This window comes from Chinchilla lanigera, unplaced genomic scaffold (assembly GCF_000276665.1).
Source record: "Chinchilla lanigera isolate Chin_1 unplaced genomic scaffold, ChiLan1.0 scaffold00051, whole genome shotgun sequence".
In the NCBI taxonomy this organism is placed as follows: domain Eukaryota; kingdom Metazoa; phylum Chordata; class Mammalia; order Rodentia; family Chinchillidae; genus Chinchilla; species Chinchilla lanigera.
In genome coordinates, this window is record NW_004955452.1 from 11,411,819 (window position 1) to 11,437,199 (window position 25,381).

Sequence of the window (25,381 nt, forward strand, 5' to 3'; positions counted from 1 at the left end):
GGTGCCCGTCAGGTTGTTGTTTTCCTGGTAGGGGATGTGTTGGTGGGTGCGAGCGTCCCGGTACTTCTTGGCCAGGCCGAAGTCAATGATGTACACCAGGTTGCCTTTCTTCCCTAGGCCCATGAGAAAGTTGTCAGGCTTGACGTCCCGGTGGATGAAGTTCTTGGAGTGGATGTACTCACTTCGGCTGATCATCTGGTCGGCCAGGAGCAGCACCGTCTTGAGGCTGAACTTGCGGGAGCAGAAGTTGAAGAGGTCCTCCAGGCTGGGCGCCAGCAATTCCATGACCATCACGTTGTAGTCACCCTCAGCCCCGCACCACTTGATGGATGGGATCCCCACTCCCCCCTGCATCATCTTGTAGAACTTGCTCTCGATGTGCAGCTGCGGGTGCTTCGTGTTCACGCACTCTAATTTGATGGCCACTTCTTCACCAGAGGCGATGTTGGCACCCAAGTAGATGTCCCCAAAGGATCCACTCCCGATCTTGCGACCCAGGCGGTACTTATTCCCCACACGCAGCTCCATGGTTTATTCTTGCCCTCCAGGAAGGCGCCGGGGCCGGGCCGCTGCTTGGTGGGGCTCCCGCGGGCGGGGGCGGCCCGCCGGGGCGGATGCTGTTCTCTACTTCTTTAGATGAACTTTTTGGCTTCTACACCTAAATGAAAACATGTATTGCTTGTCTTTCTGTGTTTGACTTGACATAAGGTCCTCTAGCTCCATCCATGTTGCCACGAAAGATAGAATTTAATTCTTTTTATGGCTGCATAACACTCCACTGAGCATACAGACCACACTTCTTTATTCATTTATCTGTCAATGAGCACTGAGCTTGATTCCCCATCGTAGCTACTGGGAAGTGCAATAAACATGAGAATGCATATACTTCTGCAGCACACTCATTTCAATTCCTTGGGATCTATACCCAGTAGTGGGATTGTTGGATCAGTTCTATTGCTGGCTTTTTGAAGAACCTGCACAGTTTTCCATAATAGCTGTACTAATTTACATTCCCACCAACAGTGTGTGTTTCTCAGGAAAGTCCTACTCTCTTTGGTCATGCCCTTTTGAGACTAAGCTCTCAGAGGTCAAACCCCTTGTGGGGATTTGAATACAAATCATAATTGGTCTAAGGCAGTTATGGTGATTATATTATCTTTGCCACTTATCAGTTAAGTGAAAGGTATGTGATCCAATCCTGCCGAATAGACCTAGGGAAGGTCTGATGGGGAGGCTTCCAGTGGCGGTTTGTTTCTTTTACTGCTGTGGAGGAGGAGGCGCCTTCTTCACTGAACATTGTTATATCTGCGATGATGGTAGGCACTATTGCATCCTTCTCATAACCATGAGGCAAGACAATATGAGCATGAAGGAGACTGATACCTCTTTGAAGATAATGCTGAGTCACTGAATTTTCAAACCCCAGAACTTCTCTCCCTTGTGAGAAAACAAATTCCATATATTTAGATGGGCTTTCGGTTCTTTGTTGCTCACAGCCTCCCGGATGGCACACTGGGAGCCTCTGGCTTCTGTGGCGTTTGTGTAATTGTTCGGCTGCTTCTCTGTGCTTCAGTTCCTCATTTCAGGGTGATGAGGGATAGACTGAAAACTGACCTTTGTGAGGTCCCTACTACAAGCGCATTGCCTGCTTTCTCCCACTCGGTGACTACCCGAGTACCTGAACTGTTCCCACTTTACTGACAAGGGAGCTGAAGTGCTGTCACGTGAGGCGGCCTGCCCAGGTCACACACTGAGGTTCCCTGTGGCCACAAGATGAAACGCAAGCTTCTCATTGTGGTATTCTGTGCCCCTCCAAATCCTGGGGCTGTTGGGCAGTTTCTTTAGACATGGCTTGCCAGTTAAATTCATTCCAGGTCCCTCTTGCTTCTAACAAAGCGCTGGATGAGACAAGCCAAAAATGATGCCAAAAGTTTATTTGAACAGTGAGAGGTAAAGGAGTAAGGGAGAAAGTAGCTCTACAAAGTGAACTGGGGCCATGTAAGAGAGAAAAGGATAAAAAGAACCAAAATAAAAGTACATCCTGTGTCTGGGAGATACAGTACAGGCCACCGTGAAGAGTCATGACGGCAGGCCACTCCCGGCGATGTCTGTGTCCTTACACATCATTCACATCTCGTGCGAGCCCGGAAGATGTTTCACATCTGAGGTCCTGACAACTATTTGGCACTGTCCTGGGACCTTGTAATTGACAGGTCCGGTTTATTTCCCCAGCCAGCTTTTATTTTATTTTATTTTATTTTAAAGGCTAAAAGAAGGATAACATATTAATGGGGGGCTTACCAAATTACAGACAAAGTGGTAGAAAATTATCAAAGTTTGTTGTTTTACATATTGTTATCTACAAGGCAGTTTCTCAGGAAAACAAATAGACAAATAATAGTGAGTTACGGACAAAAGTGGTAGGAGATTATCAATGGTTGTTGTACTATACTTTGGTGTCTTCAAAGTGGTTTCTGAAGAAAATAAATAGAGCGGTACATGAGTGACCACTTGAATATTCATTGACTATTCTCAGTAGTTGTTATAGGAAACACATAGTAATAAACATACATCCATTTCCCCAGCCAGCTTTGCCTCATCCTACCTTCTACGTCACTTGGTCCTTTTTACCTTCCTCATCTTCAGATCTTGCCGCTCTGCACTGCCCGCCTCACTCCACCCGCCAGGCCAGCTTTGTTTTGGGTCCCCACAGGTGTGCCCTTCGTGCATGTGGCCCCCCCTGCCTGTAACATCTTTTTTCCTTTCTGCCTGACCAAGCACAATGCATAATATTTTCTTGCTCTTTCTCCTTTCTTTTTTCTTTTTTTCTTTCTTTCTTTCTTTCTTTCTTTCTTTCTTTCTTTCTTTCTTTCTTTCTTTCTTTCTTTCTTTTTCTCCTTCCTTTCTTCCTCCCTCCCTTCCTTCCTCCCTCCCTCCTTTCCTTCCTTCCTTCCTTCCTTTCTGCTATTGAGGGTGGAACCCAAGCAAGTGCCCTACCACTGAGCCCTATCCCCTGCCCCTAGCTCACCGTTTAGGTACTGACTGTGCTGTTTCCTCCTCTCAGAAGCCCTTCTGACCACTTGTGGTGGCTTCACCTGCCCTTCCTTGCTATGCACACGTTTCTCCACTGTTAAGCCTTGTATCTGGATGTCCCCCCACACCCCAAAGCCTCGTGCAGTCATAGGTGGGGCTTTTTGGAGGTGGCTGGATCTAGGGTGTGTGGTGCTGGCCTTAAAGATGCCCCCCCCCAGGTGTCAGTTCTCCCTGCCCAAAGGGAGGGCATCCTGGATGGAATAAAAGGGACAAAAAGAAGGCTGCTTGCTGCTTTTGCTGTTTCGCTACTTGTCTGCTACTGCCTCCTGCCTGCTTGTGATGCCCCTCTGCTGTGCTAACCTGCCTTGGAGCCAGCTGACTGTGGACTGAAGCCTCTCTACAAACTGAGCCAAAATAAACCTTTCCTCCTTTAATTTTGGGTGTTGGGTATTTTGTCTTAGCAACGCAAAAAATAATTAAGACATCCACACTCCCCACCGCTTCTCACACTTTATTACAATGTCGGGACTCAAGGCTGTCTTCCTACCAGACCACCAGCTTCTGGAGGTCTCCGAGGGCAGCGCCGTCCAAAGCGTGGACTCTGGCATCAGAGTTCGACCACCAGTTCCACTGCTGCCTGGGTATGGTACTAAGATGCACTCGGCTTTCTGTGCCTTACTTTTACCCCCTATAAGAAGGAAGTATTTAATAGTTTTCCCATTGCCCCACATATTTAACAGTTGCCCCACTGCTATGGGGACAAGTAAGTTTATGTAGGCAAAATACTCAGGACAGTGTCTAGCACATAGGAGTTACAAAATAAGTCTTGCCTGTTTTTCTGTTATTATCTCTGTGCTTAAAGTGCATGGGCTCTATCAGCTATGTGGCAAGTGTTTGTTGAAAGGATAGAGTGGTGAAACTCAGATTACCCAGAATTCATTCCCTGGAGTCCTGATGTGACCCAAAGTCCAATACTGTTGAAGCTCTTAAATCAGACACACTTGGCCTCAAATCCTAGCTGCGTAGCCTTGAACAAGTTGCTTTGTCTCACTGTCCCTCCATTTCCCCATCTGTAAAATAAAGAAACCAGCACCTCCCTTGGAAGATTGTTATGTCTATGAAAGATTCAGCTGGCTCCAAGCCCAGCATATAGTAGCAGGCGCTCAAAAACCTTCGGTTTCCTCCCACCCCCATCTCTTTCAGGTCATCATTTTTAGTAAGGGCCACATCAGAAGGAAGAACTTTAGGAAATTGGCTTCTGTCCACTTAAAATCTCAAAGGATAAAGTAGTCTTTGTGGTTGAAAGACCCCTTCTCCAGCTTGTACTGTATAGATCCCCAATCATCCGGGGCCTTTGAACTCACTGGGCTTTGGCAGAAAGCAGACACCCCACAGCACAGAGAGGGCAAGGAGAGGGCCCTCCCCTCTGGCTCCCTGCTGAGTGAGGGGAAACAGGAGAGACGGGGAGAGGTCCAGGGCCAGGGAGCGCTGTGGCCCAGATGCTGGCCTCGACTTGCACACGGGCTGCCTGTGTGGCCTTGACCAAGGCCTCTGCCGCTCAGGGCACCATTGTCCCCATCTGTCCAATGGGGCTGGGCTCTGTGACCTGTGCAGTACTTCCTGGGGAGCCTTTCTGAGATGCAGGAAGTGGGACTCCTGGGCTGCCAGGGAGATCAAAGTTTGGGTTCCCAGAAGGGTCCCACAGCTGTCTGCCCTCTGAGCAGCTCCTGGCTTCCTGTTCTTCATAGAGCTCACTGTGCAGCCCTGGGAACAGCTGAGCCCTCTGCTGAGGTCAGACACTGGGCCTCCCCACTCTCTACTCCGGTCCTGGGTCACAGGTTCAAGATTCTTGACTGATCTTCTTCTGTAAGCGGCCTGTGAAGGAGGCACCATGCTGTGGAGTCAAGTTCCATTCATGGGCAATGCCTGTCTGTACCTTAGGATACTGGGGAACCTCCCCAGACTCTCCACGACTAATGGACTCTTTCCACTCCTATCGTCTGACCTGTGAGGCCCACGATACCTGCTTTGCCTGGCTTCCCACCCTAAAGCCCAGCTGGCTAATCTCTCCACGTCCTGAACAGTGCTTCCTTAACACCTTTGCAAAAGCAATCCCTGCCCCTCCCCACTCCACCTCCCAGGTACTCAAGTTCAAAGAGAGGATTGGTCCCATGCTAGTTGTCTGAGGGAGACCTTATCACCATCTTCACTTACCTGGAGGAAGAAACAGAGAAGGCCCCTAGAGATGCAGAGACGCAGAGATGCAGAGGCCCTAGAAGTTCTCTAGCCAGCTCCAGGCTGAACCTAGTGCAGGATCTGCCTCTTCTCCCAAATCCAATGCCCTACTAAAGAAATAAATGATTCAGTGAAGCGACTCTTAAAAGGATGTATGGCAAACTTCATTCAGGACCATCACGATAGATGTGGGTCACTGCAATGGGATTTTACAACAGGAGAGAGGGGTTGACCTCACTAATACAGTATAGACAAATGGGAATTTATAGCCAGGAGCAGTGGGTGGAAAATTAAGAAGAGGCGACCCTGGCTAAACCGATTTAACAGTATTCTTGCTGAAGACAGGCCTGGGTGGTCAGACGCCACCCTACATTACTGGGAGATGGTGGAAGGTGAGGAACTGATTGGATATGAAGGGAGGATAGATGTCAAGGATAGAGAACTCTTGCTAAACCAACTTAGCAGGGTTCCTGTGAAACTGGGCTTACAACGAAATGCACAAAGAGGCCTAGGAGGAGATTCAAGAACTTGACTAAAGTTTGGTCAAGCAGAGAATCTTTGTTAGCTCTTCCCAGACTTTCTCCTCCCTCATTCAACTGTTTAAGACTTGGATTTTCGCAGCACAGAAATACAACTTGAAGAAGCTAAAGCAAAACGAGAAGTCATTGAAGTATTAAAAGGATATTAAGGCAGATCTTAGAGTGAGACTCAGAAGCTCGACTCTGTGTGTGTGTGTGGTGGAGTATTACAGTGACTGGGCCACTTCCTAGCCGTGTAACCCACAGCAAATGAGGTCACCGTTTGCCGCTGCAATTTTCCTTATCTATAGGACAGAGCTTAAAGTAATACCTCCTTTGCTGGATTATTGGGTGGAGTCAGTGTATTAGGACAAAGGAGGTAGCTCACAGTAAGAAAGATATTTCCTATTGTGACCCAGTACATGCATAAATGTAAAACACAAGTCTACAAAACAACATTTGTCCTTACTATGTGTGATATGTGCTGATATTTTCTTTTCTAGTTTAGTCTGGTCGAGAGGAGCCTATTTTATTTATTTAAAGATGTTGGTACCCACTTCTTTAAAAGATTTCATGACTACTCCTCTCCTTGTCATAGGTTATGGTTTAAGTTTGAAAATTATTAATGTCTGTTAGGAGTTTTAAAAAATTATTAGCTACTCTTGCTGTGGTTGTTATGAGGAGCTATCAGAGCAATGTCAGAGAAGCACAGCTTGATTCCACCAGGTACTCAACGTAACCAGACGTCTCTCCCCAGCCTCTGCTTCTGACCTTGGCTGCTCTTTGGGTGTCAGCATCCCTCCTACGCTGGCCAGCTCCGTTCAGGAGGAGATATAGCTGCAGGCTCCTCTGTGAAACCTGGGGCATAGCAAGGATGCTGATGCCCAAAGAGAAGCCGAGGTGAGAGACAGAGGCTGGAGAGAGACTCTTGGTTATCCTGAAGCACCTGCTGGGGTCAAGCTGACCGTCTCTAGCGTTGGTCAGTCAGCTCTGAATAACAACCACAGTAAGAGTAGCTAATAGTGATCATGACTTATCATGGAGCAAATGCTTCTGAAAGCATTATTGCTCCATAAAAATGGGGGAAATAATGCTGTTCTTCTCCATCCAGCTTCAGCAATAGTCACAGGTAGCATTTGCTGTTTGCTTAGGTAGGCGCACACTACTCCAAGACTTTACGGTACCCTCTCACTCAGTCTTGTGATAATCTGCATGGATTCCATGGCAGAAAATGGCTGGTTGCTCACTAGACCCTGTTCCTCTTCCTGGGCCCACAGGGGAGCTACATTTTCCAGGCCTTTGGTGTCTAGATGAAGCCATGTGGCTAGTTCTTGCCAGGGGCATGTGAGTAGAAGTAACCCATGGTTCAAGGCAGTTCAAATGAAAACTTCTCTTCCATTCATTCATTCTCTCCCTCCCTCTCTCCCTCTCTCTCTCCTTCTCTCCCTTTCAATCTGCCAGCTGCCTGAGGACAGTGTACCCTTGGAGCCATGTGTTAAAGATTGTGGAATAAAAGGGATATGTGCAGGAAAGGAAGAAGTAGAATTTTTGTTATTTGCAGAAGACACAATCCCTCACATAGAAGACCCAAAAATCCATCGAAAGACTCCTAGAATTATTAACTAAATTCAGCAACAAAGTAGGACACAAAATCAACATACAAAATCAATAGCATTCCTGTGCGTTCATAATGAACCTACTGCAAAGGAAATTAGGAAAAGATACCATTCACAATAGAACCAAGCAAAATTAAAGACTTAGAAATTAATCTAACTAAGGAAGCAGAAGACCTCTATAATGAAAAACTATAGTACTCTGAAAAAGGAAATTGAAGAGGATGTCAGAAAATGGAAAGATATTCGCCGGTTCCTGGATGGGCAAAACCCATAGCGTCAAGATGGACATACTTCTAAAATTGATATACAGATTTAAAGCAATCCCAGTCAAACTCTCAACAGCATTCTTCACAGAACTGGAGAAAACAGTCCTAAAACATACATGAAACCAGAAAAGACCTAGAGCAGCTAAAGCAATCATGGACAACAAGAGCAAAGCAGGAGGCATCCCAGTACTGGGCTTCAAGTTATATTACAAAGCCACAGTGGTAAAAACAGTATAAGGCTGGTACAAAAACAGACACAGGGATCAAAGGAACAGAATAGAGGATGCAGAAACAACCCTAAGCACATTTAACTATTTGATCTACGACAAAGGGGTCAACCACATACACTGGAGGAAAACTAGCCTCTTTAAAAATGGTGCTGAGAAAACTTGCTATCCACATGAAGAAGATTTAATCTAGACCAATATCTCTCACCATGTACCAAACTAAAATCAAAATGGGTCCAAGAACTAAATGTTAAAACAGAAACACCTAACCTTCTAGATGATAAAATAGATAGAACTCTTGAAATCATAGGCATAGGCAAGGATTTTCTGAACAGAACTCTAGTTGCATAAGAATAGTACCAAGAATCAACAGTTAGAATCAAACTGAACTAAAAAACTTTTGCTCAGCAAAAGAAATAATCAAAAGAGTGAAAAGACAACCTTATAATGGGAAAATTTTTGCCAACCATTCCTGAAGACTAATATCTAGAATCTATAAAGAATTAAAAAAAAATGAACTAAAAATTAGAGCCCCTCAAATAAAAAGCCCATTCAAAAATGGGCAACTAAATGAACAGACACTTCACAGAAGAAGTACAAATGGTCAATATGGCCATTAGAGAAATGTAAATTAAAACAACACTGAATCTTACCCAGAAAGAATGGTTATCATAGAAAAATCAAATAATAAGAAATGCTAGGAAGGCTGTGGAGGGAAAGGAATCCTTCTACATTGTTGGTGGGAACGCAAACTAGTACAACCGCTATGGAAATAAGTATGGAAATTCCTCAAAAAATTAAAATCAGAAATTCCATTTGACCTGACGATTCCCCTTCCCCCAAAAGTTAAAGTCATCATATTACAGTGATACAGGCATACTAATATTTATAGCAGTACAATTGATCATGGATAAATCTTGGAGGTGGTCTATATGTCCATCAGGAGATGAATGGATAAAGAAAATGTGGTATTTATACACAATGGAATACCACTCTGCAATAGAGCAAGATGAATTTGAATCATTTGTAGGAAAACAGCTGTACCTTGAAACCATAACATTAAGTGAAATCATACACACAAACTAAATATTGCGTGCTTTCTCTTAAATGAGAAACACAAAGTATAAATAAAGAGAAAAGAAAAGATAGATAATAGGAAATAGGGAGACAGATCTTTCTCAGATGGGAAGGAGATCAAGAAATGAAGGGAGCAGAGTGGAAGGGATGAAAAAGGAATGAAGATGTGCCTTGTACATGTACCAACTCCCTACAAAGAAAGTAAGCATTATGTACCACAAACATGTACAAATTAAAGAAAAAATTTAACATAAAAAAAGATGGGAGAACTGCTGAGAATGGTGGAAAATGTCTTGGAAGGCTGAGGCAGGATTGTAAACTTGAGCCAGCCTAGGCAACTTAGAGAGACTCTATCTAGAAATAAAAAAAACAAAGCAGCTCCCTCCCACCCACACACAAATAGATACCTGAGCCACAGGCTTGATTTAGTGTCCGTGACATCTATCAATGACTTTATAGAGCTTTTTACTTGCAAAGGCAGAGTTTAGCACAATATTGATAGCTGTGACAGGGAATATATGGCTTCTTCCTCTTGTCTTGGTGCTGCTAATGAGAATACCTGAGACTGGACAATTTATACAGAACAGAAATGCGTTGGCTCACAGCTCCAGAGGCTGATGTCTGATATCAATATGCTGGCATCTGATGAGGGCCTTCTTGCTATATCAAGACAGGATGGAAGGTATCATTTGGCAGAAGGCAAGAGGGTGCTATGCGGCTCACCTGTTTCTTTCATAACAGCCTCTATTCCACCCATGATGGAGCAGCCTTCATGGCATCACCTCTCAAAAGTGCCTCCTCAATACCGTTACAATGGCAAAAATTTCAACATGAATTTTAGAGGGGGCATTCAAATCATAGCAATCGCCAAAGCAAAAAATATTTACTAGCTTATAAGTTTAAAAAAACATTCTCGATCTTAATTAAAAACTAAAATCCCTTGGGAAGCCAACTTCTGTCATGTATCCTTGGCTGGATCAGTCTTGTTTGTAGCTGAGGAGAGTGAGGTCATGTGATTGGCTAACCTTGGCTCAGGTGCTTCCTGTTTCGCCAATCAGTGCAGCCAGAAAGATAGTCATAGTCAGATAGCTGTGACAAAGGGAGGTGCTATGGACCACGTCTCCTCACAATTTATTTATTAAAGTCCTAATTCCCAATGTGACTATAGGGACTTAATTGAGGTAATTAAGGTTAAATGAAGTCATAGGAGTGGGGCCCTAAACCCATAGGACTAGTGATCCCCGGGACTGCAAAGATGAAAAAACAATGAAGAGGAAGAGATACAAGAACACTCTTTCTCTTTCTACATGTTTACATAAAGAAAAAGCCAAGTGAGGACACAAAGAGAAGTTTTCCTCTGCAAGCTGAAGAGACCTCACCACCAGAATCCAACCCTGCTGGCACCTTGATCTTGGACTTCCAGCCTCTAGAACTATAAGGAAAAATATCTGTGATTTAATCCACTTGATCTGAGCATTTTGTTATAGCAATCTGAGCAAACTAACACCAGAGGAGTGGTTTACAAAGAGGTATGTGTTGGTTGCGGGAATGTGGAGAATGGACATGGTGCCTTGGCACTGGAGAACCATGGAAGCCATGTACCACCTCCTACAACCCCCAGTTTGTGTCTGCTGTGCTATTACCAAATCCTAAAGACGATTATACACAAAGATGATTATACACAGGAATATTTATATTACCAGACAGAAATGGCAGCAAACTCACTCTGGTGGAGAGTTACAGACAAAGTCAAAAGTGGAGTTCAGATTTGCTTTCTCCTGCCACAATATTCTTGGCATGGGCCCCAGTGATAACCCAGAACATTCTCTCTGGTACTTAGGTCATTTTGGTACTCATTTTCCTTAGGTCATTTTCCTTGTACTCATATACTTAGATCATTTTCCTGGCACTCATATACTTAGATCATTTTCCTGGTACTCATATACTCATTGTACATATACATGTGGTAGGTTCATATACAAATTGGTTCATACTGGAAAGTAAGGAACTCCTCAAATGAGAGATGGAAATGTGTCAAAAGAGCACCAGAGCTAACTTGAAGAGGCTCCTACTGGCCAAATCAGGGAAAATTTAAAAATCAAAATTAATAATGATAGTAATGAATTATAACCCATTGAAATAAAAAGCAAAAATCAAATCTGTGAGTCCATATTGACATAAGTAAGTACATAAACTGGAGAGAAGAAAATGTTTTTTCCTTACAGTGAAATATGGAAAGAATGGGTTGGAAAACTATTGAAGTATGATTCTACTCATGGACAAAGTCTGATGTGGAACAGGTTATTAGTGTGGTCTCACAGTACTTTCTCATGTGATTTTTTTTTTTTTTTTTAGTTACAAAGATATCTAGTAAGGGATCAAAATAAACATCACCAATATTGGGATAAATTGACATCACGTGCTTCCTGGTCTGAGGTATTGTATCAGGGTGTGCGAGTGTGTGTGTGTGTGTGTGTGTGTGTGTGTAATGGGGACTTGTTTGCTCAGGGTGCTGGCAGTTAAAGGCTGAATGGAATTTTTTAAGAATTTAAAAAGTAATGCCAGTAATCCAGGCACTTCAGAAGCTAAGGCAGGATGATTGCTGCGAGTTCAGGGCCAGCCTGGGCTGCATTGTCATGTCAAGGCCAGCCTGAACTACAAAGTGAGACTCTGTCTCAAAAGCAAGAACTCCCAGGTATGGTGGTGCACGTCTGTAATCCCAGCATTTGGGAGGCTGAGACAGGAGGATCACCACAAGTTCAAGGCTGTCCTGGGCTACATAGTGAGTTCAAGGCCAGTTTGAACTACATAGTGAGATCCTGTCTCAAAAACAAAGGACAACAATAAATGCCAGGTGTGGTGAAACACACGTGTAATCCCAGAACTCAGGGAAGCAGGGGCAGGCAGATTGCAAGTTTGAGCCCAGCCGGGGCAACTTAGTGATTTAGTAAGATCTAGTCTCAGAATAAAAAATTAAATTAAATTTAAAAAGGGCCAGGGATGCAGTTCAGTGTGAAGGCTGTGGGTTCGGTCCCTAATACAGAAAAAACGTGATATGGACTAAAAGTGATTTGCTTTCTATTATTGTCTGTGGTAACAACAACCAGTCTCAGTCTTCTCTGCAATCATCTATGCAATTTCTCTAATTACCTTTTAGGGTTAATTATATATCCGTATATATTATATATACATAATATACATGTATGTATATGTAAACAATAATATATATGAACATATACATATATATGATTTGAATTAGAATTTTTGGGAGGAAGTGCTGGGGATAAAACGCAGGGTCTTGTGCATGTTTGGCAAATACTCCACCACTGAATTATACCCCCAGCACTTAAATTAGCAAAGTTTATTTATTTACCTATTAATAAATGCTGAGTTCGAAGCACACGTTTATTTGGGGCGTCTGCAGAAACACAGTGCGCTGTGGCATATGTGGACTCTGCAACATGTATTTGTTTTCAGAGTAAGTTCGACTTGGTTCTTCACAATCCCGCTGACGCTGGTGCAGTCTGCGCCTCCAGCCCCTGTTGCGTTAGGTAGCCCGGCATCGAAAGGGGAGACTAAAGTAAGCAGTGATGGCAGAGCGATGATGGCAAAGAAACTGAGCCCGAGTTAGTTTAAATCTGACATCGTGTGTAACCGACTGGAGATTCTCCCCCATGTGTGACACTTTTTGCAACTTGGGGGAAATGTACTTGTTCTTTTCAGTCTCACTTCACTGATGGGAAATGTTGCAGAATAAAGATGTAAGAGTGAAAAGACTTTCGCAAATGAAATGCTGGCTCTGCCAGAAGCTGTGCCTGCAGCAGGGGAGGTGCTTGAAAAGTTAACCTCCATGTTTGAAGTACTGTGTGATGCGAAGACTAATCTGTTCAGATTTTGCTCTCTACTGTATGTGACAATTTTTTTCACACTGAGTTGCCTTTTTTCAAGTGTGGAGTTTCAGGTGAGGCTAATCAGACACAAAAATATTCGGGATCAGCACTGTTCACTGCACAGTAAAATATCGAGCCTTAAAATTTCTCCTTGAAGGCTGGCGTCCAAAAACCGTGAAGTTCATTAACACTGCAACAGCAAAATGTAAGGAAAGGAACATTTACATAGAGAAAATAATCAAGTCTCAAAGAAGAGAGCTGGAGAAACAACACAAGAGTCTAGTCTTGTGCTGCCAAGGGAAATAAAGAGGAAATGACTGAACGCCACGATCGTCTTCATCAAGAACTGGATACTCTTCAAAGACAATGGAGGAAATAATGTCCATGTTCAGCCGTTTTGTTGGTTTTCACAAAAAAAGAAGTTTTTTTTTAAAAACAAATATCATAGAAATAGTTGATGAGTTTTCTGGTAAATATAATTTAGTGGAAACTTTTTCTTCTCTTTTTAAAATTAGTACTGTGTATGTTTGCAGTACATAATGATACATTTATTGTGGGAAGTTTGTATATGAACATAGACTATCTTAATTCTTTCTTTTGTACCCTATTCCTCCCAGTCCTCCCTGCTCCTTCCATCTCCCCGTCTCTCTCCCATTTACAAAAGCTCTATTTGCATTTTTGTCTTCTCTTTTTCGATCCCCTCCTCCTCCCTTCTTTCCTCCTCCCTTCATCTCTTGTTTTCCTTCCCTACTTCCTATTATCTATCTTTATTTGTCTCTTTATTTGTCTTTTGGTTTCTCATATAAGAGAAGCCTTGTCATGTGTCTGATTTATCTCAGTGGACATTATAGTCTAGACATTATAGTCTAGAGGCACCTCCATTTATTTACAAATGCCTCAAGTTTATCCTTCATTATGGCAGCCTAGGACTCTGTTGTGTGCAAGTATCACATTTACTTCATCTATTCATCTGTTGGTGGATGTATAGGCCGCTTCTAAGATTTAGCTATTGTGAATTGTGCTGCTGTAAACATGGACATGCATGTGTCACTGTAATATGATGGGCTTAACTCTTGGGAAGATGTTTTGACTGGAAATGTTTGAATCAGTATTAATCCATCACCCAAAGCCATGGGCAACACTATAATTTCTTGCACTTAGTATGAAAGGGGCTGGGGATATAGCTCAGTGGTAGAGCTCATCCTCAGCATGCACAAGACCCTGGGTTCAATCTCTAACACCACCAGTAACAACAATAATGATAATAAATATTACAAAAGGAGATTTTTATGAGTCTTGTCCAGACTTCCCCCTATATTTAAGACTTTTTAAAACTATATACTTGTTGATTCATGTAAAAAAACTTTTCTAAATTAAAGTTAATAGGTACTATATTTTTATCAACTATAAACATAAATTTATGTATCTGGTCACTTTTATTAAACATGGACATAGGAAGCATATTAATTTTGATGAAATCATGAGAAATTTATAGATGCTAAGTCACAAAAAAACAGTAACCATAAAGTAATTCTGCATCTCTAGGTATAAGTTAGAGCAATGTGTACTTCTTTTTTTCTCCTTTTCTTTTAAAAACTATATTAATATAATTAAAAGTCATCAACCCATTATTTTTTCCTTTTTATAATATTTTATTTAACATAGTATATTTTCTCCTATTGTTACTGGCATAGCTGTGTTTCTTTGATGGCCATTATCATTCATATCATTTTGTGGTTAGTTTTTAAAATAATTGCATCATATAGAAGAGGGAGTGTTAATAAATAAAATGAAGGATTTGTTCTGAGTGTTGAATGCTCTGGGAAATGTACATGTCAATTGGAGAATTTCTTATGCCCATACCTTGTACTCTGAGTAACTACTTTGTTTTTTGTTTGTTTGTTTGTTTGTTTTGTTTTTTTTCCGGTACCGGAAATCGAACTCATGATCTCGTGCTTGCCAGGCAGATGCTGTTCCGCTGAGCTAAATCCCCAGCCCCTCTGAGTAACTACTTTGAAAATGACAATATACAATGTGTTAACTATTGTCATTCTCCTATTATTGTGTTATGAAATTCTGTTTTACCTTTTCTCAGTAAAATTTTAAAAAGGAACTGGGAGAAGAAAACAGAGAGAGTGTTTGAAAATGGAAAGGTGATCAAGAGACGTAAGGTGCAGGGAGAGGAAGGTACGGGACAAACAAAAGAACTAAGATGTGTTATGTGCATGGACCAGCTCCTTTTAGTCTAACTGCAATAATTATGTACTGCAAACATGGACTATAAAAATAAAAATTTATATTAAAAAGAGGTGTACAACCCTCATGGTATCCCTGCTGAAAAATACAATCTGATTCTGGTCACGAGGAAATATCAGACAAATCCAAACAGAAAGACATTATATAAAATAACTGGTCTCTGGAAACTCGAAAAAACTGTCAAGGTTAAGAAAGGCAGAGAAAGGCTCAGTAATTGTTTCAGATTAAAGGAGACTAAAAAGATGTACAATATGGATGGGATCCTGGACTAGGGAAAAATATTTATAAAGGCTATCTTTACAATAAGTGACCAAATTCAAACATGGACTATGAGTTAGACAGCAGAATTGTAACAGTGTTACATTTCCTGTTTTTCATGATTGTATTTTTGTTTTGAAGAAGATACTGTTTGTTGGGAGCCACTGGAGTTGGTTGTTGGTCATGTGTCTGAGGGTGGGACACATCCAGAGTGCCTCAGGCAGTCAAGCTACCTCAGTATTGAAAAAAGTGTCTTGCTTGGACAATTACAGTCTTAGTCTTAGTCTTCGTCTTTGTCGCTAGGCAACTTTATCTCTCAGGATACTACTTTGCAAGTGTGTAAAATAAATGCCCCTACTGTTGGAGTCAGTCCTCTTGCTCATCAGGCAAGAGGGAACTCCACCTGACCCCAGCTATCATCTCTTGTTTTCTATATCCTCTCACCGTTTTCTTCTGGGGACCACGGAGAGACTACTGACTCCCACAACTGTTGTACTTAATGAAATTACTCTGAAATATTTAGTGGAAAAGTGGCGCTGTGTTTCACTGAAGTGTGTGTGTGTGTGTGTGTGTGTGTGTGTGTGTAAGTATAATTAGGTAAAGCTGAAGAGAATGACAGTGAATAAGACAAAATATAAATCACTGGAAAACCTGGGTAAAAGATATTGGGCAGTTTTGCGTAATTCTTGCAACTTTTCTATACATTTGAAATTATTTGAAGATGAAAATTTACTTCTACTCCCTCAAGTTAAGAGCAGCAAAACCAAAAACCAAAACCACAAACAAGTTAAACTGGACTTTGTGCTATGTGAGCTCCTGAGGGTTGTTTTGGTTACAAGGGACATAGATTTGCTACAGTGGTTAAATGGTGGTGCCACAAAATATATGCCCATGTCCTACTTCCCAGAAATATGAACTTATTTAGTAAAACGATCTTAGCACATGGGACGAAGTTAAGGATCTTGAGATGAGATCATCCTAGGTTACCCAGGTGGACCCTAAATCCAATGCCAAGCATCCCCCTTGAGAAAGAAGAGGAAGGCCATGTGAAGACCAAAGTGAAGGTCAGAGCTACGCACACAACAGAAGACGGAAGAGGCAAGGAGGGATTTGCCCCTTGAACCGTAAAAGAGGCACAACCCTGGTGACTGACATCCTCAGGTTGCATTTTTGGCCTCCAGAGGTGTGAAAGAATAAATCCCTGCTGTTTTAGGCCGCCAGATGTGGCGGTTTATTATGACAGCCCTAGGAAACGAGTCCACCTGTCCAAGGGAGAATTTGGTGCTTGTAACCAGACCGAAAGAAGGGCCTGCAGTTGGACCAAACTTTAGGGTGGCTGGGACCAGGCAGGGGGATGCTGCCCTTCCCAGCACAGGATTTCTCCTCTCTCTGGTGGCTTCTTCTGAGGCTATGGCTGAAGGTGACTTCCAGGGAAAGGCCAGGAGACGGACGGTGGTTGGCTTGGCTTGGGTTTGCAGCTTTCTACTTTCAGCTAGAGTCACTCCCAAAGAGGGAGGCAGCTGCGGCACCCAGAAAGAAGGGGCTTGGCAGGCAGCACCGATCCTCGTCCGTCATGACACAGGTCACTAGCCACAGAAAAGCCTGGGAGCAGCTCCTCTCGATGTTGGTGCAGCATGCGGGAGGGATGCGCAAACGGGACTGGGCGGTCAGCTCTGGCTGGGGTCTGGAGTCAAACCTTCCTAGGATGTCAAACCCTCCCCACCTCTGCTATTCCTGCATTCCTGTTGATTTCTGTCCTCACTTTGGTATTATGTCACTTTCCCTTCCTTGTCCTGTGGGCCACATGGAGGACCTTTGTCTAGTGAATGACCCTTATGTTGCCTGCCTAGTGCCCCCTATTTCCTTTGGGCCTGGTCTTCTCTCTCACTTCATCCCTGAAGTGGCCATGGGACATCACAGATGCTGCGCCATTGGCTACAGCTGATTTGTCCAAGGGGGTCACCTGGCCCCACTGTTAGGAGTCTGTGGTGAGTCAGCACCTCATGGTGGGGGTCTGAGGCAGAGCAAAACACTGCTCATTTCCTGGCCAGGATATGAAAAGAGGGAAGAAGGAGTTTGATCGCAGTGTCCCCTTTCAGGGCATGTCCCCACTGATCAAAAGGCCTCCCACCCAATCCTACTTCTTAAATGTTCTCCCACCTCCCAGTGGTGCCTGGCTGGGCACCACGCTGCTTTTAACATATGGGCATTACAAGTCCAACCTACAGCTCTAAGACCTCCGCTTTTTTTGTTTTGTTTTGTCTTTGGCTTTTCTCCGGTACTGGGAACCGAACTCACGACCTTGCGCTTGCCAGGCAGGCGCTTTGCCGCTGAGGTAAATCCCCAGCCCCGACCTGCGCTTTTTTTATGGCTGGGTTATTCAACCCTTTCTTGGATTTGTGAGTAACTCCCCTTTTTCTCCTTATTTGCTCCTCTAAGATAGATTTCTGTCTGTTGCAAGCCCTAGGTGTACAAAAAGAATTGCCCTTGATTACGCATGAATAGAGTAAAACCTAGAATAATACAACCTGTGGCTTAGCTTCATCTCAGTTTGCAGATGGGGAAACTGAGGCCTACAGAGGGGGTGAATCACTGATGCTATAAGCACATGAGCAGTGGAGGCCCACGCACAGGGCCCCAGTTGCCTGACACTTTGGGACACTTCTCTGTATGTAGCTTAGCTGGCCTTTTTCCTCTCTGCCTCAGTTTCCCTATTATGTCCCTGTGGGCATGCCATTCCCGGCAGAAGGAAGGGGAACCAGATATTGGAATGTGGGCTGCTTTAAGTTCTCAGGGCCTACAAAAGCCTATTATTATTTAATGACTGCAAATGGTAATTATAAGGGAAAGTAATTGTCTACCCTTTCATTATGGCACTTTTGCCCCCTGGCAACCCCCAGGCCAGCCATAAACGGGAGCCGGGTGCAGATCTGCTGTGTGGTGCTCCGGGAGCACTCCGTGCCCAGCTGGGGAAGAGCTGTAGTTCCTACAGACAACCTCACTTCGCAAAGGTCACTTCTGGATGACACAGCCTTTCCGCACCTGTGAACTCCTGAGATCCCATAGGAAAAGGGAATTACCCCTTTTGGACCCCTGGCCACGCTCTGGGCACTCTGCTAGGCCCCCTACCTTCTCAGGGTGAGATCTCCTCATAAGAAGCCCGGCAGGTGCCTGGATTACAGCAAATGCTTAGCAAATAGTGGGGTGTATTTATTTCTAAACCCAGCACATTGTCCTCTGGAGAAGGGATTACTATCCCCATTTATAAACAAGAAAATTGAGATCTCCCCAAGTTCTAAATCTAAGGGGAACCAAGATTTGGACCTTTAGCTCCTGACTTCAAACCCTCCCACTCTTGCCTTACAGGTTGCCGCAGATACTATTGGCCCATTTATCAGGTGAGAAATTGAGACCCAGCTCACTCAGGGTTTTAAAAGGGTCAGGACCCTAGAGCCACATGTCTTGCTCACCTAGCCTAGGTTCTGATCCATTGCTGGTTCTGCCCTGTACCTTGCCCTTTGCCCTCTACCTTCTCTATCCTACAATCCCCAGCTCACTACTGATGGCAGAGACACAAAAGATGACTGAGACATTCTTTACCTCTGGATGAAAAAACACCCAGCTAAATTGCAGACCTTTGGGCTACTGACTTCTGCTGGCCTCTAGGCTCTCGCTGCCTGGGACAGACTTTGCTAATGAATTGTAGCATTCTTCCTGTTTGGACCCCAGACTCCTAGTCCTTTTAGATTTAGATAACATTTGACTGGAATTTCCCATCTTACATCTTGTGGAAATACCATGATGTCCCCAACAGCTCGTCAGACTCCAGTGTCTTACAAAGTCCTGGACACTTTTAACTCCAACTTTCTGCTCCCAGGGCACCTGAACTCTCCCTTGCCTTTATTCTCTGCTCAGTGCCAATCTGGTGCCATCCTGCCATGCAGTGAGTGTGCAGTTCATTTTGCTAAAGATTTGAGGAGTCAGGGCCCGGGTCATATCACAGCAAAGTGAAGGGCAGAAAGTGGAGATGCTCGGTTCTTCCAAGTCCCTCAGCTGCTGGCCCCTGCTCACGTCTCTTCTCAGGTTCCCCATTTTACCCATCATGCCTCACTTCAAGACAATGCTCACATTAACTTGCTCATTTTCTGAGCCCTTTCACCATCAGAAATTGATTCCTATCACTTTTTTATTACATTAATGAACAAATACATACTAAATTTATAATGAGATGTCAAACTATCAGAAACCGGAATAAAGAATTATATCTGGGATCAGTGTGCAAAAGGAGGAGAGGCCCACAAAGCTATGGGCCATCTTGAAGGTAGCAGAAGGCCACTCCCAGGATGTGGCTATGTGCCATGGCAGGGCGGATAGGGAGTTTCTCAGGCTGTGGATGTGGCAGTGTGGGGGGCATCCCAAGAGGAGGACCACCTGTGCAAATGTCCTGTGGCAAAAGGCAACATCGTGCTTTTCTTCAACTTTTGGGAGGCTTGTGTGGCTAGAGACAGATGTCAGAGGGGGAAACAAGTTTGGTTGAGGACCAAACTATGTAGAGACTTGGAGATCATAATCTCCTACATTTTTTATATACAGCAATGTAGACCTCTGTCTCCAGTTCAGCTCGTGACTAACCATAGTTACCCAAATCTCTATGGATGTCTCTGCAGAGTAGAGGACTACATGCTCAGAGTGTCTCTGCTCCTTCCCTGCTCCTCAGGAAAGTGGAGAGGAGAGGACAGAGAGCTTCCCACCGACATGAATGAGTGACACCACCGCCTTAAGCTGGCAAGCAGCCAGTCTAGGGTTGAACTACCTGTCTCCTCTGGGCCATAACTTGGGAAGCGTGAATGGAGCAGAACTTTGGAAGCTTCTGTAGGGCTGAGGGAGTGTGGGCTGGAGCTCTTAGGGAAGATCTGCCAGGGACATTTGAGGTAGAAGCAGACTCCTGAAGGATAGGTAGCCATATTACTCTAGTATAATCCACATATATATTATATTCACTCAGTCTCTCCTCTGCTCTCTCTCATTTGCAGAACTGAGGATCGAATCCAGGGCCTTTGCACGGAACTGCTTTTTTCATTATTTTGAGACAATTTCTCACTAACTTGCTAAACTGCCTAGGTTGGGAGCACACTTGTAATTCCCTTGCCTCAGCCTCCCAGAGTGCTGGGATTACAGTTGTGCACCACTGCATCCAGTTCACGTATTTTTTAATGCCCGTTTTATGAGATATAAATTATCATGCTCAATTTGCACCTGAGAAAATTAAAGCCCAGAGACAGGAAAAACTTGCCTAAAAACTGTAGTGCTGAAGCCTGTAAGTGATGAAGTGAGGGTTCAAAGCCCGGCTCTGTTGGACTCTTAAACTAACCTGTGAATACAAACCTGTAGTGTCCTTGAGGAAAAAAAATAAGCAAAGGTGAAGTGAGTGAATGGACAGAGAGCTCATATCCTCCCCCACTCACTCAGCTCACACCATTCAGCACTCACCCTGTGCCAGGCACTGCAGCAAAACAAGTTCTGGACCAAGAGTTGGAGGACCTCAGCCAGAGATCTGGTTCCAAGATTTAATCAACTACTTCCTATCCATGGGCCCCAGTTTTCCCAGCTATAAAATGGGAATAATGCCGCTGCCACTCTCCTTCTCAGAACTATTTGAGGGGTTCAAGTACAAAGTACCTGTGCTGGTACCTGAGATTGCTTTTCATTCTGATGGAGGTATGCCCCACCTTGGGGATGAGGCGGTGGCTAGCTTGACTTGTGGGCTAGGAGATAGACTCTCTTGACCTCAAGGTCTCAGTGTGACATGCTCATGTCCTCATGCGAAGAAGACAGCTTTGAGTGGGAACTGAAGAACCTGAGAATTACTAGACACTCCCCACACCATCAACCACCAAGTGCTGGTAACACTGAGTCTTTAAAGTGACCCACATTTGTCTACTTCTCTCCACTTTTGCCAGTGTCACCAAAGTCCAAGCCAATGCCACCAACGTCCAAGCCACTCTTCATGTGGAAGACTCTGAAGATCTCTCACTGGGTTCCTGCTTCCCTGGGTCCAGTGCATTCTCTTCCATAGCCTCAGGGGCCTTTTAGAGAGAACTTGGATCGCAGATCATATCTCCACTTAACTGCTCCCTTCCCACATTCCCTATTGCTCTTTAACTAAAATCCTTAAACATCACCTACCTAGGGCCACCTGGGACATCCATCCATCGTGTCATTTCACAGTCCTTTGCACTCCATCCCAGCTCCACTGTCCATTCTGTCCTTTCAGTGCTGCAAACGCGGTCACATACTGTTCCCTTTGCCAAAGACACTCTTTCCTCAGCTCTTTTCTGTCCTCAGCTTAAATACTGCTCCTTCCGGGAAGCGCTCCCTAACCCTGTCTCTCCCATTCTCCAGCCACTTTAGACCTCTCCTTCTGGGCCCTTATGAGACCTAGACATATTTAAAAATTCTTGGTCCTAGAATTCCTGGGTCCTAGAATTCTGTCTCCTAGGACAGTCTGTGGGAGCATTTGCCCATATCACTGATGTCCACTTTCATTCTCTTTCCCAGTGAGCACTACTTCCCAGACTCCCTTGCGGTAGGGGAGGGCCATGTGATTAGTCTTGGCCAATGGATGGTGAGAAGTGGTGTCTATCACTCCCAGGCCGGAACAGTGAAAAATTCATGCACAATCCTCCACCCCCTCTTCTTGTGCCATGGTAATTGAGAAGGTCACAACTTCCAATGGGTGCTCAGCTCCTAGGCATTCGGGACTTACTGGCCTCAATCCCTGAGTGGTTAGAGCAAAGAGCTGAGACTCTCCATCCTGGCTTCCTGCACCTGATGCCATACTACCTCCATTCAGACCATCTGCCACCACATCTCGGAAGATACTGGAAGGCTTCTGAAGATAGTATCTAAGCTAAGCACCTGCGGTGGGCGTGTGGCACAAGTGAGCAAAAAACCTACTGTTGTGTTGTCCCTGAGGGTTAGAGTTTTTTGTTGCTGCCCTATCTATGTGAGCAGGGCCTGGGCTCTTACCAAAGGCATCTTACATACTTGTTGAATGAGTGAAAAACAGAAAACATAAGGAATTGCTCTTTCCTGAAAGAATTTACTCTGGTGCAAGGGACAAATACTTGCATACACAACGGCTCGATTGTAGAGGTCAGTCCTGCAGGGCTTCCTAGAGGGGAATAAGAAAGGTCTTAGCGTCAGAGAGCATGAGCGTGGGCTTGCTGCTCATCCCATCATTCATCCCTCTACCCGGCAAGTATTGGCTCTGATGCACCACGAAAAGTGCTTTGCCAGCAGTGCGACCTGAGGATCTGGGGCCCACAGCCAAGTACCTCTTTGCATGCAGAGGACATAGAATGGCTTCCCAGAGAGGGTGATATTTGAGTTGAGCCTCGGTAAGTAGGTGTTCGCCCAGAGAAGAGGTGGGAGCAAGGGCTGAGGCTCACAGGAAGAGGCAGGAACGTGAGCTGATGCGCGAGGCACGACGGTGTGTCGGGGACAGGGAAGCATCTGGCACGGCCGGATCTGGGGGAGAGGAGCGGCAAAGGGCTGAGGGTCTCCATCCTGGCTTCCTGCACCTGATGCCACACTACCGCCATTCAGCCCACCTGCCACAGCGTCTCAGAAGGCACTGGAAGGCTTTTGAAGATAGTATCTATGCTAAGACCTGAAGCTGAGTTGCAGGTGTCCTGCAAAGGTGGGGTCGAGGAGCAGGGGATGGCGTTCCAGGCAGAGGGAGCAGCGCACGCAGATGCCTGGAGAAGGGAGGTGGCAAGGTCTGAGACGGCAGCTCCGGTGGGCTGGCTGGAGCACAGCCTTCTGGGTGTCAGAGAGGAGCGGGTGAGGCAGAGCAGGGCCCGGCCATGTTACCTGCCCCCCAGAAATCCCTTCCAAAGGCCCCAGCTCAGCAACCAAGGCTGTGAGGAGTCTCTCTTCTCCCTCTCCCCCCAACCCCTCTAAGTGCTGATGCCAATGGTGATGGCGACATACCTTGGTGACCCTTAGAATGTCAGGTGCTGTGATGAACACTATTTCACGGAGCTTCTCAATGATGCCACGGTTAGTATTTTTTTTTTAAAGATTCTTTTCTTTTTAATAGACTATGTTTTAGGATTTTGTGGGGGGATTGGTTTTTTAGACAGAGTCTCACTATACAGTTCAAGCTGGCCTTGAACTTACCCTGTAGCCCAGGCTGGCCTTGAACTCGCAGCAATCCTGCTTCAGTCTCCCAAGTGCTGGAATCACAGGCATACACCACCATGTCCAGTGATTTGGGATATTTTTAGACTTACAGAAAGACTGAAAAGACATTTCAGAGGGTTCACTCCCATCCACTCCTGGCACTGTATTAGTGACACATCACCATTTGTTAACATCTGTTACAATTATTGATGGACAGTTTTGATATACTGAAGTCTATAGCTTATTTCAATTTATTTAGTTTTTAATGCCCCCTTTTTTTCTTTTCCAGCATTGTATCTAGGATACCACCTTACATTCAGCGGTCAGGTTTCTTCGGGCTTCTCTGCGCTGTGACAGTTTCTCAGACTTTCCTTGCTTTTGATGATCTTGACAGTTTTGAAGAGTATCAGTCCGGTATTTTGTTGGGTGCTCCACTGTTGTTTTTCCCACGGCAAGCCTTGGCTTATGGGTTTTTGGGAGGAAGACCCCGAAGTGTCATTTTTATCACATAATATCAAGTGTGCATACTACAGACGTGATTCACAGTTACTGACGCCCTTGATCTCTTGGCTGACGCAGCAGTTGTCAGCTTTTCCACTGTAGAGTCCTTCTGCCTGCCATGTTCTTTGGATGGAGGTACTAGGCACAGCCCAGGCCTGGGGAGAAGGGAACTCACTCCCGATTCTGCACAGGTGGTTTGTCTTTTCATCCCCATTTACTGATGTCTCATGTTAGGGGGCTGCTCCAGGCTGAGTCGGTGCTTTTACCACTCTCATTTCTGGGAGCTGGAAGGCCTCCTTTCTTCCCCACCTGCCTCATCCCACAGCCCCTTTCTGAAAACCGTACCCACCCTGCTAGAGTGATATCCTCTGTGTTCTCCCTTGGGGCCTTGTGTCTTGTAATTCTATCTCATGCCACATAAAGTGCTTCTGCCCTGTGCAGGACACTGCACTTGAGGCCCGAGAACAAACAGCTTCTCTGGGTCCTGTCCTCCAGTTGCCCCCAGCGTTTGCCAACCTGTGCTAAACTGGACTCTCCATGCAGGCAGGCAGGAGCTTGGTCCAACTTGTTCATAGCAGTGCTCCGAGCCAATCAGCAGTGTCTGAAGCGTAGCAGGGTCTCAGTTGGTATTTATGGAGTTGGAACGCTTCCGGGAATACAGAGGATGTTTCTGTGTGTGTCCTTCTCGGGCGACTGGGAGCTCCCTGAGGGCAGGCCAAGCTCTGATTCATCTGGGCCTAGAAACTGGGTGGCCCTGTGTGCACAGAAATTAGCGGGTGAGAGGAGCAGCTGGCTCCTCGCATAGAGGTGAAGTTTTGAAACTGACACGGCCCTGGAGGCCGAATCAGGAGGACTTGGTGACTGATTGGCTGGGGAGGGTGAGGCGGGAGGAGGAGTCACACAGATGGTTCTGAGGTCTGGAGCTAGGGGACCGCCGGTGCCACCTCTGATAGACTTCGAGAAGAGCTGCTGGCAGCCTCTGGCTGCCCGGGCTTTGGGGGTTCGGGCCTAGGGCTGGGAAGAGGCGGCCTGGCCTGTGCAAACTTCTGCCCCCACTCCCATACCCTCGACTTAAAAAAAAACAAACCTCAGCCTGGATTTTGAGCACGAACATTTGTTATCAGGCGTGAGAGTCCATTCTGGGGGGTCCCCCAGCCTGCAGTCTTCGGGGGAGAACCCCCCGGGGCAGCCTGCTCCCGCGCGGGCTCGGTCGGTCTGGGCCGTGGGCCGCCAGGCCCGGATCCCCGGCCGCCATCACCCGGAGAGGGGTGGCGAGGCGGCTGCCGGGCCTGGGCGGGACAATGGCCGCGGACGCCC

General features: G+C 45.2%; 1 long non-coding RNA gene and 1 pseudogene across 1 annotated transcript; both read right to left on the reverse strand.

Annotated features, from left to right (window-relative positions):
* The window catches only part of LOC102021938, a 1,461-nt pseudogene extending 849 nt beyond the window's left edge, over positions 1–612 (reverse strand).
* Positions 613–23,796: 23,184 nt separating this feature from the next.
* Positions 23,797–25,369, reverse strand: LOC106149723. Its single transcript, XR_001236046.1, has 2 exons — positions 25,152–25,369; positions 23,797–24,818 (listed from the first exon to the last, which is right to left on the reverse strand). It is a non-coding gene; the product is annotated as an uncharacterized LOC106149723 (long non-coding RNA).
* Between the last annotated feature and the right edge of the window lie 12 nt (positions 25,370–25,381).